This window comes from Coregonus lavaretus (assembly GCF_964263955.1).
Source record: "Coregonus lavaretus genome assembly, chromosome: 28".
NCBI classification, from domain to species: Eukaryota; Metazoa; Chordata; class Actinopteri; order Salmoniformes; family Salmonidae; genus Coregonus; species Coregonus lavaretus.
Window position 1 is genome coordinate 29055159 of NC_140015.1, and position 19048 is coordinate 29074206.

The window sequence follows — 19048 nt, forward strand, 5'->3', positions numbered from 1 at the left end:
CATCAGCTTTCATAATCCAGCCTTTGAAGTGAGCAGCGGGCGACGCGATAGTTCCACCGCCACCAAACGGGCCAAAGACGAACTCCGCGCTCCACACACAAACACACACACACACACACACACACACACACACACACACACACACACACTCTCTCTCTCTGTCCCCTCTCTCTCTACTGCTCGCTGTTTCACCCCTCTCTCTCCCCCTCCCTCCTCTCATTCTCTGTGGCGTCTGGACTTTAATCAACAAGTCATTGGTTAATTGGAGGCTCATTAGTGGGTGGTTAAGAACTGGGGGATGGTAATAATGAGGAGATAGATAATAGACAGAGCTTTGTCTCCTGCTAACACTGGAGATAGGAGACACACACACACAGCCGGGCTGCTGCCTCATACACACACAGGGAGATTGTGGGAGATGTGTGTGTGTGTGTGTGTGTGTGTGTGTGTGTGTGTGTGTGTGTGTGTGTGTGAGTGAGTGAGTGAGTGAGTGAGTCAGTCACAGAGGTGTTTGGATTGCAACAGAAGACGTGGCATTTCTCACATTCTAGGTGTGGTGGTGCGGAGCCGCCGGGGTGGCTTATTTAACCCGGGGCAGGCCGGCCTCCCGCGGATCCTACCCAGGAATGAGTGCCCCTCACTTGGCTACAGGGCAGAGTAGGGACTGAGTGTCTGGAGGAAAGAGGATTTATATGGAAGTCTGCTCCCACAAACAGTGCAGAGAGGGTCACCCTTTAAAAACAAACCTCCGTCCCAGACACAACAGTCAATTAAACTAGAGAGAGACACACCCAGACAACTACCACAGTGTCACTGTTTGGCTACTGGAGTTTCAAGTCACAGTTCAAATAACTGATCCTGTATAGGGGCTAGTTCAGCTGGGCAGAACGTTGCAGGAACGTTATTTGAATGCTTCATGCCTTTTATTCGAACGGTGCAGAGGTTTATCCGATAAGGTGTAGAATACAGAAATGCTCTGTACAGAATGGACCCACTGTTCTCAAGTCCACATAAAAAACAAGCATTCTACGTATCTATCTGTAACCCCTATTGAACAAACCCCTGACATCCACGGCAGATGGATGGAATTTGTAAAATGTGCAAGGAGTACAGAGACTAGGAAGGAATGAGGAAGGAGAGAGAAGGAATGGAAATAACTTCAAAGGAAGAAGGGAAAAAGAAGGGATAAAGAGAGGGGTTGCTCAGCGAGCTAAATAAAGAGTGCTGCAGCAGTAGCAGGCTGATTTAAAGGTCTGCCTCACCCCAGACAGAGAACATACGAGCCACTTAAAGAGCCTCCCAACCACCAAACCCAGGAGTGTGTGTGTGCATCTGTGTGTGTGAGAGAGACTATGGGGGTTAGCGTGTGCGTGTGTGTGTGTATGTGTGTGTGTGTCAGAGTATGGGGGTTAGAGATTAAACCCATCATAAAAAATGACAAAGCACATACATTTCAACTGTGACCCCAGGTTTAAAGCCCTCTCACAAAGGAGAGTGTCTAGTCTATAAAAGTCTCCTGGCCAGACCGGGGCACTGAGTGTGTCTGGTTTACCAGCCAGTCGGCCCCTCCCTGGGACTCAGCCACTGAGGGGGGCCAGGAGGACTGAGGGCTTCAGCAACCACCAACACAGTGTGTTTATGAAGTAGTGTGTTTATTAACATAATGTAGTTTATGAAAGGAAGGCTGGCCTGAATCAGGAAGGCTGGCCTGAATGCTTGTTTCACTTCATCCAGTAAGCAGAACATAATTCACTTTGTTTCATATTCTAGGGGCATTGTGGGAATGAATACAAACGTATCATCAGCATAGCGTCTTGTTTCTCCTCCTCTGTCCTGTTAGCCATGTGTGGAATGTCATTCACCTATTTACCTCTAGCCTATAAGCACGGCACAGTAATGCACATTCCTCACGCTGGCTGTTCATTCTATGGGCTCACTCTTGCAATTATCCCCTTCCACTCTCTCAACCAATGTGCGTAAATCTTGGGATGTATTTATATGTCAACTTACCCATGTACTCTCACTTGCTGTTTTTCAGCAAAAGTTTTGAGAAAAGTGTGAGAATATACTTTGTGGCGTGCACCATTCATGGGTCCTATATAGTAGTGTCCTTTGCAGACTGTCCATGAAACTTTACCTTGCTCTTAGTGTCTGCATGGCGGCTCATCTGCCTCCTCTCATCATCCCAGTGAGCTGTAGCCTCCTCCAGCTGTCGCTCCTTCTCCTGCTGCTGCCGCAACGCCTCCTCCTTAGCATCACACACTGACGTCTGCAGCTCTGCTATCAACTATGGAGAGAGGGAGGAGAGAAAAATATTAGTTGGGAGAGGCAGAGGGAGAGAGAGAAGGGTGTGAGAGATGGGTTGGGATGAGAGAGGGAGAGACACATTGAGAGGGGACAACAGTGAACCCTGAGGAACACCATTCCAAGAGGGTTGATATTGATACATCCCCATATGACACAGACAGTATAAACACACTCTAACAACTGACTCTGGGGGTCATGGTTGGTGACCCCTGACCGGACCTCAAGATAATTTTATTTGTCATTGAATACTAAATTGGAATTGATTAGCCAAGTCCTAGGTCCAGGTCTCTAGTGCTCTGTACAGTACAGTTCAGTTCAGTCCTAGGTCCAGGTCCCTAGTGCTCTGTACAGTACAGTTTAGTCCTAGGTCAAGGTCCTTAGTGCTCTGTACAGTACAGTTCAGTCCAGGTCCCTAGTGCTCTGTACAGTACAGTTCAGTCCTAGGTCCAGGTCTCTAGTGCTCTGTACAGTACAGTTCAGTCCTAGGTCCAGGTCCCTAGTGCTCTGTACAGTACAGTTCAGTCCTAGGTCCAGGTCTCTAGTGCTCTGTACAGTACAGTTCAGTCCTTGGTGTTTTTCCTTCAGTGACATAACCTGTTTGTTGCTGTTGTTTTGAAACGATTTCCATTTCAGGAAGTGTTTAGTTGAGTCTAAATGGAACAGGAGTTTTGATGCTAATGAAATAGAGAGTGTGGGCAGCAGACAAATGCATTAACATCAAAACACACAACTTGTTGGAGCCGGATACGAAATGCTTAACATATTCCCTAACAACATGATGTCATTATCTGTTAAGGTTTTACTGAGTAGAACACTGTGGGAGACCGAAATGTATCTCTTGTTTAGCTACTATAGGTACAGTATATACTGTACCCTAAGGAACAGACACCATTAGTTTAGTGTCTGTCAATGGTGTGTCTCAGCAACAATAGTCTCAGCCATTATTAATGTTCTCACAGTTCTCTGTCTGTCCTGAGAAAAAGAGAGAAATCGAGAGAAAGAAAGAGAGCGAGAGAAAGGCAGACAGACAGAGAGAGAGAGGCAGAGATGGAGAGAGGAGGAAGAAAGCTCCTATCTTTGTGAAGAGCAGAGTGAGGTTGTGTTGGTGAACTGGTACACACCAAGGTGAAAAGGAGCAGCAGTAGCTTTGAAATACCACAGCCGGGAGAGAGAAGAGGAGGGAGAAGAGAGGAGAGAGAGAAGAGAGAAGGTAGAGAGAAAGAGAGAGAAAAAAGAGAAAAAGAGAAAAATGCTCTCTCAGGCCAGTTGAACCGCTCGCGCTGGGCTATACAGACAGACAGATAATTGTTTACTGTGCATTAGTTCAACTCAACACTTCGTTCAACAGTCTTACTGGAATCCTCTCATTGAGTGGGAGTTATGGGAATGAGCGCCTTAGCCGACCGCAGAGGGAGAGATTAGGCTTATTTAGTCAGCGGGGCCAGCCACATGAAAGCAACAAATGGCCCATTATTATAGGAACATCAGTTCTGGGCGTAATAATTATTTTGCCATATAGATTCTCTAGCATCTCGTCTGTAGCCTGGAGTGATATAATGACTCACTAACCATGTCTTTCTCGTTATTTCTGTACCTCTATACCTAGTCTCATATCGAGGGCTTCATCTGACTGTACTCTACTGTAATTGGCCTGAACAGGCCGTCTTTAATTTCACAGGCTGGTTGGTAGCTCTGTTTAGGCTGGGTTTGCATCACCTCAAAGTGAACTTACAGAATGAAAGGCAGTTGTAGGGCCTCTCAGAGGCCAGCTGGCCATTTATCGGTCCTCTATGACAGGCAAACTGCATAGTGCAACACAATTAACTCACTAGGGCGTTAACAAGAATGATTAAAAAAACACGTAAACTGACGCACTCCCAGATCAGAAACAACAAATAGTTAAATAATACCCCGAAGGGCATGATTGTCATTTAAACCATTTCTCTTTCAGTTATTGCCTGATTCTACTAGGATGTTAAGTACTTCTATGCATGAAATAATAATAATAGTAGTAAAGATGTGTGTTTCCAGCTACTAACTGTATTTAAGTTGATATTACAAGCCTTTCCCATGTTCAACCAGCAGCAGTGTTGAGATAAAGGGCTGGGGGAGTTCCGGGGACCCCCACTGTTGCCTCATCATTAGCTAGAGAAGAGAAACAAACCGGGCTGGGTTCAGAGGTCGCTCAGGAAGGCCACGCTCAGCAAGACAATTAAGCGGCCCGGATTTCAGAGACGCTAATTAACGAAGCTCAAAAGACCCTGTGTGTGTGTTGTGTGTGCGTGCATTCACACTGCATGTGTCTACCCTAGTCCCCTCAGGATAATGTATGGCGGCTTGGTATGTTTGAATTGGGATACTACAACCCATGCTGCAGTGCTCTCCCTGCGAGAGAGAGCGATGACCTCTGACAGAAACACTTAGGGGTTACACAGTGAGGGCAGCCTCCAAGGTTCAAAGGCCCTCTGTTTACATTAGTTCCAGTTGCCCCCAGGGCTCCTATGAATTAAAACCTCTTTAGTCCCTCCAAAACGCCTTTGAAAGTCAAGCCCCTAACACACGCTAACACACGCTAACACACGCTACAAATACCAACAAATAGCATGCATTAATATGGTCTTAACATAGAAAAAAACACATGCATGTATAATGTCCTTAGAGCGTTGTGTTTTGTCAATGTCGAACACATGGAACTGGGGTTTTCAGCAACAGAATGCAGAGGAAGGGTGTTAAGTTGAACTCGCCCGTTCAAAACAGAGGATTCATCTTTTGCAGCCTCTGTTGACGGAAACTTTACCTCGCCACATAGCAAAGACGAGTAAACACAGGGTGAACTTTCAACTACCACCCGAGACACGTTTGATGTCGGGGGCATTGTGCAACTTCATAAGCTCCTGTTTTCTTACAACATCTGCTTGTCAACCTCGCTTTCAACTCAACGCTGCCGCCGTCGAAAGTGGACCCAAAACAGGGGGATTGAAAAAGAGAGAGAGAGAGCGAGAGAGAGAGAGAGAGAGAGAGAGAGAGAAAGACAAAAAATGGTCCCTCTTTGAATCGTTTCTTCTAAGGTAATGATGTAGCAATTACAGCCTGTGGTAGAATGTGATATTTTACCCCCCTATTTTTTCAGATTGGGATAGATCTAATCTTCTTTGTTTTCAAACATAAACAGTGATTTGTGTTTTGGGGTCTTTTATACTGCACAGCTAAAGGCGTTTGAAGCCACAGTCTGGAATCTGGGAATCTGTTTCATTTCAATTCTTTATATTTTTGCTTAAAAAACTAATCTCAGACTGTAGCTTTAAAGCATCCCACATGTCCAAACAGAGCGAGACGAGAGCGAGAGAGAGAGAGAGAGAGAGAGAGAAAGAAAGGGTAGAATGGGGGGAAGAATGGAGGAGAGGAGGAATGGTCTGGTGGTTTTGATTCATGAGCAGAGAGGAGAGTTCCTCTGGCTTTAACTGCTCTCAGTCTGAGGAGATTAGGTTTAATGTTAAACATATGGTCCCAGCAAGAGGAGAGGAGAACCTTCAAACAAAACTCCTCCTGACGTCATGGCCAGGGGAGGGGAGGGGCAGAGAGGGGGGGAGAAAGAACAAGTGTGTGCGTGAGCATGTGTGTGTTTATGTGTGTGTGTGTGCATGTGTGTGTGTGTGTGTGTGTGTGTGTGAGGCACCTAAAAGTTACCTAAAACCCTCATATCTTCCAGCCAATCCCACCTGGGTTCCGTATTGCTGTATGCGAGGCGTTGCATCTACATAAATAGGATTCTACATATGGCTTAAAGGCAAATATGAACATTGTGAAACAACTAGAATCAAACAGTAAAGTCTACCTCTTGGTTATAAAACCTGGCTAACTAACTGGGCCAGGTTTCCACACCACCTGTGAAGTGCCTGGACCAAAGCCTGGCTAACCCTTGCCTCCGACGCCTATGGATGTTACACAAAGACATGAAAGAGAGGAACAGAAGAAGAAGACAAAAACCTAGGAGGTAGATTCATTTGTCTGCAGCATTATGTTAAACTTGTGGTATATGTGTATGTGTCTGTTGTAAAAGTGTGTGTGTGTTTAAGCAGGGAGGGAAGGGAGGAGTGTATATTGTTTTCTCATAGCTTCCCGCTGAACGTTTGTTTGCTCTTTACAAACAAATCTTCCCCAAAAAAAGGCCAAAAAGAGGAAGAGAAGTGTTTACCTGAGCAGACTTGGCAAGCTTCTGACCGTATTCCTTCTCAATATGCTTCAGTCTGCTGGTCGTCTGCAACAGAAAGTGGAGAGAGGGAGAGCGTGACAAAGAGATATGCATACAGACACACACGAGAGATAGAGAGGGAAAGAGAGAGAGAGAAAGAGATTGAAAGACAGTGAGAGTTGTAAAATTGGACCTGTTTGTAGGAAGGGCACACACACACACACACAAACGCACACACGTACACAGCCGTTGACCCCTGTCTCTTGGCTGTGTGTCCCCCTGCCTGCCTGTCGCTGGGCTGGCATTACTCTGGGAACGGTGCCAGGCTCGACGCCCCTGTGGCAGCAGCAGCCAGTGAGTGGCCCGGCGGGCACACCGCTCCCTCTGATGCCCTGCCAACTATTCATCACTTAACAGGAAGAGAGGGAGAAATCAGCCACGGCTGCCAATTATCAGGGAAAAACAGAAGGAAACTGGGGCAGGGGAGACACAACATGGAGGAGGAACATACAGACAAACAGACACGATGTGTTAAAGGCAGACAGACAGACAGATGGAAACAGACACACGGACAGACGGACAGAAGGACAGATTGACAGACATGCAAAATGTGATAAAGGCAGACAGACGGGAGTATTTTTGAGTTGTGCTTTCTGGGTTTTATTCTTCGTCCACTTGGAAAAGGCATTAACAGCCAGCTAGAACCATACATAGAGATTTCACAATAAGCAACCAGTTACTATCTCTACATTATGACTTGTCACTGAGAGGGTACAGAGCACTGTGAGATGAATATGTAGATATCCCCTCAATATCAACTTTATATAGCTCTGATGTCACAGACATGCCTGTGCAGGTTCAGTGTCAGTCTGGTCTTTCTACACCTCCACTGTGACTGGTTCTGTTTTAACACTCCCTATCTCTCTCTCTCTCTCTCTCTCTCTCCCCCTCTCTCTTTCTCTTTCTCTCTGAAAGTTGAAACACTGTACAAATACAGGATGACTCAAACACAGAAGGCCGGGGAGATTCCACAGGTCAGTCCTGACAACAGATTAGTATAGTCTAAACAACACCCTTTCAGATCAGCTCTCTCCTGGTGGCACTGACAGACAAACAGACATACTAACAGACAGACGGCCCCGTAATGCTCTGTACTAGCAAATGCACCCCTAAAAACGAATCAACACCGGTGGGCCTGGCCCTGCTCCCAACACTTCCTGACAAACGGCAAAGGAACAGCAGCCTGCTGTCGAACGGACACACCTGTCACCACGGATACAGGTAGCCGTCACCACGGATACGGCTCTTGTATTTCTTCCTGTCTGTCTGTTTGGCTTTGAACGTCTCTCGTCTGTCTCGCTCTGTCTCTCTAGGGGCTTTACCGGCTGATGAGAGAAAACAAAGCAAGGCGTGAACGACAGAAGAGAAATAAAGGAGAAGAAAAGACAGGAAAACAAAAACACTATGCCGGCCCTTTAAATGTTCCTCCTGTACCTGACAGACAGGCAGACTGACACGTCCATCCATTCCCCCAGCCTGCCTTTGTTGCTATAGAGACTGTTCCTGCTTTGACTCCAGCCTGATTAAAGTCCACTGTTGGGCTAAGTGTGTACGTGTGTGTGTTTGCTTTCACACATACGGTTTTAGATGTCTAATGAAAAACATCAACTCTTTATGATCCCCCCCCCCCCCCCCCCCCCATACAGACACACATACTCATGGGAATATAGGCGAACACTATATATATCTAAAACCACAGGAAAACAGTATACTGATGCATTAAAGGTATCTACTTTATATACAGTAGACATTAATAGTGTTTCTGTTCTGAGACAACAAAGTAAGCACACAGAAAGACCCTCAGGTCTAAAGTAGACTAACGATGTGTGAGTGAGTGCAGTGTGTGGTGTGTGTGTGAGTATGTGGAGTGTGTGTCTGTCATTGTGTGTGTGTTTTTGTGTGAAACAGTATGGAGAGAGTGTGTGCATGTGTGTGTATTTTAAAGCGGACTACCTGCGCAGCCTGCCAAAAGCGTCTTAGCGCTGAAGGCTCTTTGAGGCCGTATCAGACTCTTCAATCGCTTAATAATCCTGGCTGGTGTGGAGCGGTGAGCGGCTGAGGTTGCCTTTGAAGTGTGTGTGTGAGGAACAGTGGAAGTGGATCTGAAGGCAGGAGCATGCACCGCTTACCAGAACTTAATTAACAATCTGCGGCTGGAACTGGGCCAGTCTCTCTCTCTCTCTCTCTCTCTCACACACACACACAAGGCAAGAAGAAGGACAACACACACGGACATGCACATACACACATTATACGCACGGACACACACAAAGAAATATTCACAATGCATACACACACAGAAATAGACACAACGCACACACACAACAAGGTACAGACAGGAAGTCAATGTCAACCTGACAAAGACAAACAAACTGGAACATAGACATAGCTATGGTTGTTTGGCTCCGACCCTGGCTCAAGCTGTACTGCTCTTTCTCTTTCCTTGGAATAGGGCGTTGTATTGTTGCAGGAGAAGGAGGAGGCGGCTTTAGAAAAATATCTACACATCATGGTTTGCCAGAGGTTTATCATTTCCTTGTGTTTCCTTAGCTAAGTCACAAAACACATACCGTTTATTGCATTGTATACATCACGCATCCTAGAGACAGCCTATATGGAGAAACCACATGATTTCACATGTTACATTTTATTTCACATGTGAAACCATGTGTTTTTGGAAAACAAACATTTGATACAGTTACATATCGCGATATTATTTTGGCGATATTATATCGACACTTTGACTCCAAGTATTGCACCTAAGTATCGTGATAATATCGTATCGTGAGGTCCCTGGTAATTCCCAGACCTACTTCAAGTGATGATATTTCACGTGATCACATTACCTTTCACATGTGGATTCAAATTTTCACGTGAATATTTTACATGAGATTTCACAGGAGATGCCCTGCGAACAAAAATGTGTTGTTAGGATACACACACAAACAGTGCTTTTAACATATTTGACACACTTTGACATACATGATTACATGATGAATGTTTAATTATACAGTAATTATTATTCAACATGTCCTCACCTGGGATTTGAACTCACAATCTCTTAGTTCGTGGCATTCCGATCTCCCTGCTACGCCACCATGTCTGTTTTAATGACTGATTTCACGCATTCCTACACGTTGGACTTAAGTAAAGTACAGTGCATTGACTTTTTCCACATTTTGTTACGTTACAGCCTTATTCTAAAATTGATTAAATTATTTTTTTCCCTCATCAATCTACACACAATACCCCATAATGACAAAGCAAAAACAGTTGTATACATTTTTGCAAATTTAATAAAGATAAAGAACAGAAATACCTTATTTACATAAGTATTCAGACCCTTTGCTATGAGACTCGAAATTGAACTCAGGTGCATCCTGTTTCCATTGATCATCCTTGAGATGTTTCTAAAACTTGATTGGAGTTCACCTGTAGTAAATTCAATTGATTGGACATGATTTGGAAAGGCACACACCTGTCTATATAAGGTCCCACAGTTGACAGTGCATGTCAGAGCAAAAAACAAGCCATGAGGTCGAAGGAATTGTCTGTAGAGCTCCGAGACAGGATTGTGTTGAGGCACAGATCTGGGGAAGGGTAACAGAAAATGTATGCAGCATTGAAGGTCCCCAAGAATACAGTGGCCTCCATCACTCTTAAATGGAAGAAGTTTGGAACCACCAAGACTCTTCATAGAGCTGGCCACTTGGCTAAACTGAGCAATCTGGGGAGAAGGGCCTTGGTCAGGGAGGTGATAGTCACTCTGACAGAGCTCCAGAGTTCCTCTGTGGAGATGGGAGAATCTTCCAGAAGGACAACCATCTCTGCAGCACTCCACCAATCAGTCCTTTATGGTAGAGTGGCCAGACGGAAGCCACTCCTCAGTAAAAGGTACATGACAGCCCGCTTGGAGTTTGCCAAAAGGCACCTAAAGGACTCTCAGACCATGAGAAACAAGATTCTCTGGTCTGATGAAACCAAGATTGAACTCTTTGGCCTGAATGCCAATCGTCACGTCTAGAGGAAACTTGGCACCATCCCTACGGTGAAGCATGGTGGTGGCCGCATCATGTGGCTGGGATGTTTTTCAGCGGCAGGGACTGGGAGACTAGTCAGGATCGAGGGAAAGATGAACGGAGCAAAGTACAGAGAGATCCTTGATGAAAACCAACTCTAGAGGGCTCAGGACATCAGACTTGGGTGAAGGTTCACCTTCCAACAGGACAACGACCCTAAGCACACAGCCAAGAAAACATAGGAGTGGCTTCGGGACAAGTCTCTGAATGTCCTTGAGTGGCCCAGCCAGAGCCCGGACTTGAACCCAATCGAACATCTCTGGAGAGACCTGAAAATAGCTGTGCAGCGACGCTCCCCATCCAACCTGACAGAGCTTGAGAGGATCTGCAGAGAAGAATGGGACAAACTCCCCAAATACAGGTTTGCCAAGCTTGTAGCGTCATACCCAAGAAGACTCTAGGCTGTAATCGCTGCCAAAGGTGCTTCAACAAAGTACTGAGTAAAGGGTCTGAATACTTATGTAAATGTCATATTTCAGTTGTTTATTTTGTATACATTTGCAAACATTTCTAAAAACCTGTTTTTGATTTGTCATCATGGGGTATTGTTTGTAGATTGAAGCGGGGGGAAAAAACAATTTAATCCATTTTAGAATAAGGCTGTAATGTAACAAAAATGTGGAAAAAGTCAAGGGGTCTGAATACTTCCCGAATCCACTGTAAATCTCAGCTTTGGTAAAAATACACAAAGATTCAGGAGTAACATTAAAACAGAATAATATGCCCCATCAACATTAGACTACACAGAAAACCCCTCAAATTGCTGAAATAAGTCAATAAAATCAATGATGAGAGAATAGTCAGATTAACTGATACCTAAAATAGCAGTGCAGATGGCACTGTTTTGCTAAATTCAGAGATTATAGGCAATGAATGTGTAGAGGAATGCTACAGACTTTGCGGCACAGCAGAAAGATCAGCGTACCCCAAACCCAGAGATTTTGAGTTTGTATCCCAGGTGGGGTCATATTGAAAAGTAATTACTAAGTAATCATGTCAAATGTAATCGTCAGTGATTCAAGACTTTTGTACACTATTTTAGCTGAACAGCGTACCACTTACTTCAAAAACCCCATACAATTTCATCCCCTTACAAAAAAAACACACATGTGAAATCACATTTTCACAATAAAAATAACAAAAATAAAAAAGAGACATGTGAGGTCAGTTGTTCACATGTGAAATCTGTTCACATGTATTACATTTAGAGTTATCATGTTAACACCACCTTTTCACATGTGAGGACAATAACATGTTTTCACCTCACATGTGAATTGCATATTCACAGTTGAAATCTGCAGTTTCACATGTAAAAAAGCATTCACATGCGAAAATCTAACTCTCACATGTGGAATTGCATTTTCACATGTGAAAAACTTAAATTTTGCATCCCCATGTTGTCACATTTATTTCACATGAGATCATGCTTTCACATGTGTAGTTCCATGTTATCACATGTTGCTTTTACATGTTGTCTCATGTTATCACATTAACTTCACATAAGGTCATGTGAAATTCATGTGCTTTTTTCTGTACGGGAGGATATTTCTTCCATATGGACCTTTTTTTCAGGAATGTTTTAAATCAACGATATCAGGACAGAGAGATCTGGGCTTAGCTAATCTTTGACAACACAACAAAATGACATGATACTACGAGATTCACGAGAGGCCGGCTAGCATTCAGGTGATGTCATTGCAGTAAGAGTGGGTGGAAAATATGTGATGATTGACAGGTGCGCGGATAAAGGGTCGGGGCTAGGTACTTTCTATATGACTGTTATCTCCAAGGTGACTTAATAAACTGATGAAACAACCCAAAATAAAACCTGCTAACACTATACTTCAGCTGACCTTATGTACATACATACAGTATTAATAAAGCCTTTATGAATACTACATAACATGTTATAACAGAAGTCACAAACTGGTATGATCATTATAAAGACCTTATAAACAAGAACATAAACATATACTGAAAGTCTGATTTGTAAACATTACAGAGAGAACAACGACTAGCGGTGTCCCAGGTATGAGATGTCTCAGTGATCTATAGGCCTTTCAACACTAGGTGCACTACAGTGACTGACTGGTACAGACACCTCTGTATCTACCTAACACACGTCTCTGGCAGCAATTTGGGTTACATTTACGAGGGAGAGGACTCCGGGAGATGTTATTTGCTTGTTTGTCTGTAATCACTGTGTACAAGTGTGTGTGTGTGTGTGTGTGTGTGTGTGTGTGTGTGTGTGTGTGTGTGTGTGTGTGTGTGTGTGTGTGTGTGTGTAAGCGCCTCTTGAAGTGTCACGGCAGTAATAAGAGTTTTTATTTTCCATTTCACAGCCTCCCATCATTGGCTCTGTCACTTCAAATTCTCCGCAACATCACTGTTCCTCCTAACAGGCACTGCTGCACCCACTTAATACATATCGCACGAACGCACACAAGTCTACACATGGATGAGTCATTGCCTGAACACATCTGCCTGTCTTAGACTTGGAGGGTGTGTCTGCTTGGTATTAGAGAAGCCGTTACAGGCATTATAACATAGCAGAGTCTCGTAATGTGATGCCTAACTTCATACAGTGTGTTCATCACCAAAGGCCTACTAGGTAAATAGGGTCAGACACGTGAGGTATGGTGGTAGTAGTACAAACAAAGTTTGACATTGAGTGCTCGAGAGAGAGACCCTGGATAGTACACACACTGGTCTGGTGTGTGTGTGTCTTCGTACATGCATGGTCAAGATATAGCTAGGTGTTCAAACACTTTTCACTTTTCTCAGTCCTGTGTTTGGTAAGGGTGACCGTATGCTAATGTCAGTCTTTACGTTTACATTTTAGTCATTTAGCAGATGCTCTTATCCAGAGCAATTAGGGTTAAGTGCCTTGCTCAAGGGCACATAGACAGATTCGAAGCAGCAACCTTTTGGTTACTAGCCCAACGCTCTTAACGCTAGGCTACCTGCCTTCAGACAGCAACATCTCTCTTTCTATCTCTCTCTTTTTCTTTCTACCTAGCTATCTCTTAGTCTCTCCAACTCAATTCCTGTCATGTTTACATCAGTTGGAACCACTTAGCTATAGAGGAAGGGCTGGACTGCACTGTTTGATTTTCATATTGGGCTCTCCTTTTAACTCTCTCCTTTTAAATCCCTCTCTTTTTAACTCTCTCTCTTCTTTGAGGCTGTCTAGAGTTGGGAGGGGAGGGGGAGGTCTGTCTCACCTCTATTAAGGTGGATTAGTGGGGCAGACAGAGGGGGCCAGAGAGGGGCTTAGACAGGGGTCCATGGATGCATCTGTGTAGCTTCTCTGTGACGGCCACTGACGTCTTAAAGCAGTCGGACCACCTGCGGGTTGTTCCATTAGATGACCCCGGGGGTCGGACCACCTGCGGGTTGTTCCATTAGATGACCCCGGGGGTCGGACCACCTGCAGGTTGTTCCATTAGATGACCCTGGGGGTGTTTGGCTGAGCAGAGGGCTGCGGTACAAGATGCTCTTCTACCTTCCCCTGTCTTTTCTGTTCTTCTTTCTCCATCTCATCTTCCTCCACCTCTCTAAATATCCCTCCAGAGTTGTGTTCGAAAGCAAACTGACTGTAATCTACAACATTCTCTACAGGATAGGAGCTGTCTGCCTTGATTAATGTGATTGAGAGACCGTGCCGCTCCTCTCCAACGACTTCAAAAACGTCCTGCCATGTCTGAGACAGAGAGCTGTAATATGTTTTTGGTGGACTGGCAAAATTCTTTGCTCTGTCTCTTTCATCTGTTTGAGTCATTATCTCTGCTGCTGCTGCTGGGGCCCACGGCAAAGACCGGGCCTACGAGATGCACACACACATATACATGTCCCCGAGTGGCGCAGTGGTCTAAGGCACTGCAGCGCTGTGTCACTAGAGATCCTGGTTCGAATCCAGGCTCTGTCGTAACCGGCCGCGACCGGGAGACCAATGGGGCGGCGCACAATTGGCCCAGCATCGTCCAGGGTAGGGGAGGGAATGGCCGGCAGGGGTGTAGCTCAGTTGGTAGAGCATGGCGTTTGCAATGCCAGGGTTGTGGGTTTGATTCCCACGGGGGACCAGTATAAAAAAATAATGTATGCACTCACTAACTGTAAGTCGCTCTGGATAAGAGCGTCTGCTAAATGACGTAAATGTAAATGTATACACATACATGTACCGTATGTATGCATGAACGCACGCACCCGTGGCACACACATGTCACACACAACATGTTATACCCCCCCTCACCCATAAACAACACAACAGCTCTGACTTTCATCTTCATTTACACACACACACACACACACACACACACCCCCCTCTAAATCAGATGTTCGCTGTTAAGCCTCCATCCCTGTCTGTTACTCTGGGGTGATCCTCATCCCTGTCTGTCACTCTGATGTGATCCTCATCTCTGTCTGTCACTCTGAGGTGATCCTCATCCCTGTCTGTCACTCTGAGGTGATCCTCATCCCTGTCTGTCACTCTGAGGTGATCCTCATCCCTGTCTGTCACCCTGAGGTGATCCTCATCTCTGTCTGTCACTCTGAGGTGATCCTCATCTCTGTCTGTCACTCTGAGGTGATCCTCATCTCTGTCTGTCACTCTGAGGTGATCCTCATCTCTGTCTGTCACTCTGAGGTGATCCTCATCCCTGTCTGTCACTCTGAGGTGATCCTCATCCCTGTCTGTCACTCTGAGGTGATCCTCATCCCTGTCTGTCACTCTGAGGTGATTGCAGGACGTCTTCTTTGATCATTCCCTCCTCTGTTTTGCTATATAATCCATGACCAGGAATAATGGGATTTGGTGTATCTCCAAATGGCAGAGAACCAGTTAGTGGAGCGAGGCTGTTGGTTGAGGCAGAACAACAAGGATGACAAACAAACAAACAGCACCACCATCTCCTGGCTGACGGAAGAACAGGATTCACACACTAGCTACTTCAAACCCTTCAAGACTGAGTGATACACACGCTAAAACACTAACACTGTGGTGATTACATACCCCAGTGGGTACAGTGCATTCGGAAAGTATTCAGCCTTATTCTAAAATGGATTAAAAAACATTTTTTTCCCCTCATCAATCTACACGCAATACCCCATAATGACAAAGCAAAAAACGGTTTATAGACATTTCTGCAAAAGATAAAAAATAAAAATGAAATAATAAATAAATATCACATAATGTCACATCTGACAGTGTATTGACGTTGCTTTTTAGTTGTCCATCAGCAACGTGACTGACCAGGAACATACTCTGATCTCTAGTCATGGCCAATATGCTACAACGTTAGTATTTAGATTCTGCATTAACCCTGATGGAAAAATACATTGTCTAAACATCAATAACTGTGTAACCACATTACCAGTCAGACAGTCTGCTTTCTGTTTCTCTACATCTAGGCCTACACGTGAGACAGAGACAGAGAGAGAGGAAGAGAGTGAGGAAGAGCGAGAGAGAAAGATGTGGCTGAAGTTAAATCTGCTGGAGGCCTGAGGCTATACCTTCTGAAGAACTGAGTGATTGAGAGAGAGAGAGAGAGGAGAGAAACTCCATCTGCTCACACTTAAAGGCCTGGCAGCTCGATCTTCTCCTGTGCCTGCTTTAATTCTTCTCTCCTTTCTTTCATCTCTCCTTCCTTCCCGTTGTCATAGCCGAAGAAACCTAAAATTACCATGCCGTTTGTGTACCACACACCTCGTTACCATTGCGATGCGGGTGCTGTACGGTGGAGGCCAGGTGTCATTACCGTTAGCCAGATGAGAGTACAGAGGAGAGCTATGCCAGCTAGCTACACAGGGTTAACCAACACACAGACTGACACATAGGAAGACTCTGATTATCTCCTCTCTCTGTCTGGGTTTTATCACGGCTGGTCTGGATGAACGAGAGAGCAGTGGAGGAGTGTGGGGAGAAGAGGAGTGAGGGGTGGAATTGGAGGAGTCTGAGGAAAGGATACACATACACACACACACACACACACACACACACACACACACACACACACACACACACACAGCCCTCTGAAGATGCATCACCTACATAACAGTCATCAGTTCCCTGCTCAAGGCCTGAGTAACCACTAACCACCCATCACTGGGTAACCACTAACCACCCATCACTGGTAATATTCCATGATCAAGAGTTAGTTCCCGTCATGTTCAACCCTCTATCAGCTGTAGAAGGGAATGAGGTCAAATCCATTATACGCTAGAGTAGCCTACCTTACAAGTCGCTTTTCCTCACCACGTCATCTGTTTGTGCAGTCTTTCCCACCTACTATGGTCACTGGCAAGACAGCACGAACAGATTTGGGACCAGGCTAGCCAGAGTATACACTGAACATAGCAAACTAACCATCCATTCACGTCCACTAAAACACGACTGTGCCAGTTGTAGCCCCAAACCAAACACAGATCAGTTCAAATAATCTCTCTCTCTCACACACACACAAGAAGAAGCCTAACAGCACTCACCTCATATCAGACCTGAGCTCTACAATCTTTTGTTATGGGGTGTGCCAGATACATTTCTAATGTTGATAGGTGGGGTGAGTGTTCGGGTGTGTGTGTTTGTGTGGGTGTATGTGTTTATGTGTATGGGTGCTAGTGTGTGTGAGACACAGTGTGTGTATGTGAGACAGTGTGTGTGGTCATTAGGGAGGGAGGTGGAAGGAGACAACAGAGAGCAGTTTACTAGGCCTTAGAGCTCAGAGTAAAACACTTCGGTGTAAAACACTGATTCACAACATTAACTTCTGTATTGTAAACCTCTTCTCTTCTCAACATGCATTGGAAGCTTTAACTGAGACACATAATACTACAATGTGAAGCTTGTCCATTGAGGACTGTGTATGTCTTTACCTGTCTAAATACAGCACCATAGTTAGTGAGGAAACAACAGAGTGGATGAGACAGCCAGTGTGTGTGTGTGTGTGTGTGTGTGTGTGAGAGTGAGTAAGTGAGTGAGAGAGAGAGAGAGAGAGAGAGAGCCCCAGGACAACAACAACACAATTAGACCCAACCAAATCATGAGAAAACAAAAAGAGAATTACTTGACACATTGGAAAGAACAAAAAAACAGAGCAAACTAGAATGCTATTTGGCCCTGAACAGAGAATACACAGTGGCAGAATACCTGACCACTGTGACTATGTACAGACTCAGTGAGCATAGCCTTGCTATTGAGAAAGGCTGCCGTAGGCAGACCTGGCTCTCAAGAGAAGACAGGCTATGTGCACACTGCCCACAAAATGAGGTGGAAACTGAGCTGCACTTCCAAACCTCCTGTAAAATGTATGACCATATTAGAGACACATATTTCCCTCAGATTACAGCGATCCACAAAGAATTCAAAAACAAACCGAATTTTGATAAACTCCTTTATCTACTGGGTGAAAAACCACAGTGTGCCATCACTGTCACGTTAGTTCATCGACGGGTCAGACCAAGGCGCAGCGTGATATGCGTACATGTTTATTAAATATTAAACACAACGACAAAACAATAAACAAAACGAAACGAAACGTGAAGTCCAAGGCAGCACAACACAACATACCTTAACTGGAACAAGATCCCACAACCCACTAGTGCCAATAGGCTGCCTAAGTATGGTCCCCAATCAGAGACAACGAGCTACAGCTGCCTCTGATTGGGAACCACACCGGCCAACATAGAAATACACATAATAGAACACCAACATAGAAATACCCAACATAGAACATACACACCCTGACTCAACATTTAAGCGTCCCCTGAGTCAGGGTGTGACAATCACAGCTGCAAGATTTGTGACCTGTTGCCACAAGAAAAGGGCAACCAGTGAAGAACAAACACCATTGTAAATAAAACCCATATTTATGTTTATATATTTTCCTATTTGTACTTTAACTATTTGCACATTGTTACAACACTGTATATATACATAATATGACATTTGAAATGTCTTTATTCTTTGGGAAACTTCTGAGTGTAATGTTTACTGTTAATATTTATTGTTTATTTCACTTTTGTTTACTATCTACTTCACTTGCTTTGGCAATGTTAACATACGTTTCCCATGCCAATAAAGCCTTTAAATTGAAATTGAATTGAATTGAGAGAGAGAGAGAGAGAGAGAGAGCAGGAGAGAGAGAGAGTGTGTTTGTGTGTGTGTGTATCCTGAGAGGGTCTCTGTCTGTGTGTGTGTGTGTGTGTGTTCTCGGAAACACCTTTCGCTTTTTCAAAAAAATCGGCATAGCCCCTAATTCTGGTAAGACAAGCTCTTTCTAGGAAGCCCTGATACTCTTTGCTTTGCCATGACTTGAAGGGAGGAAGTGGAAAAGAGTGAGGTAGGTAAATAAGAGAACCAGATAAGGTTAAGTGAGAGGCAGGAGGTCTCCTCTGAGCAGCCTAGAGCAGAGGC

At 44.7% G+C, this 19048-nt stretch overlaps 1 pseudogene across 1 annotated transcript in view; it reads right to left on the reverse strand.

The window, feature by feature from the left end:
• LOC311103216 (centrosomal protein of 112 kDa-like) overlaps positions 1-19048 on the reverse strand; it is a 118268-nt pseudogene that overhangs the window by 340 nt on the left and 98880 nt on the right. The window contains exons 22-23 of the transcript in view: positions 6503-6565; positions 2138-2287 (exon numbers count right to left, since the gene is read on the reverse strand). The product of the transcript in view is annotated as a centrosomal protein of 112 kDa-like (transcript). The remainder of the gene's footprint in view (positions 1-2137; positions 2288-6502; positions 6566-19048) is intronic.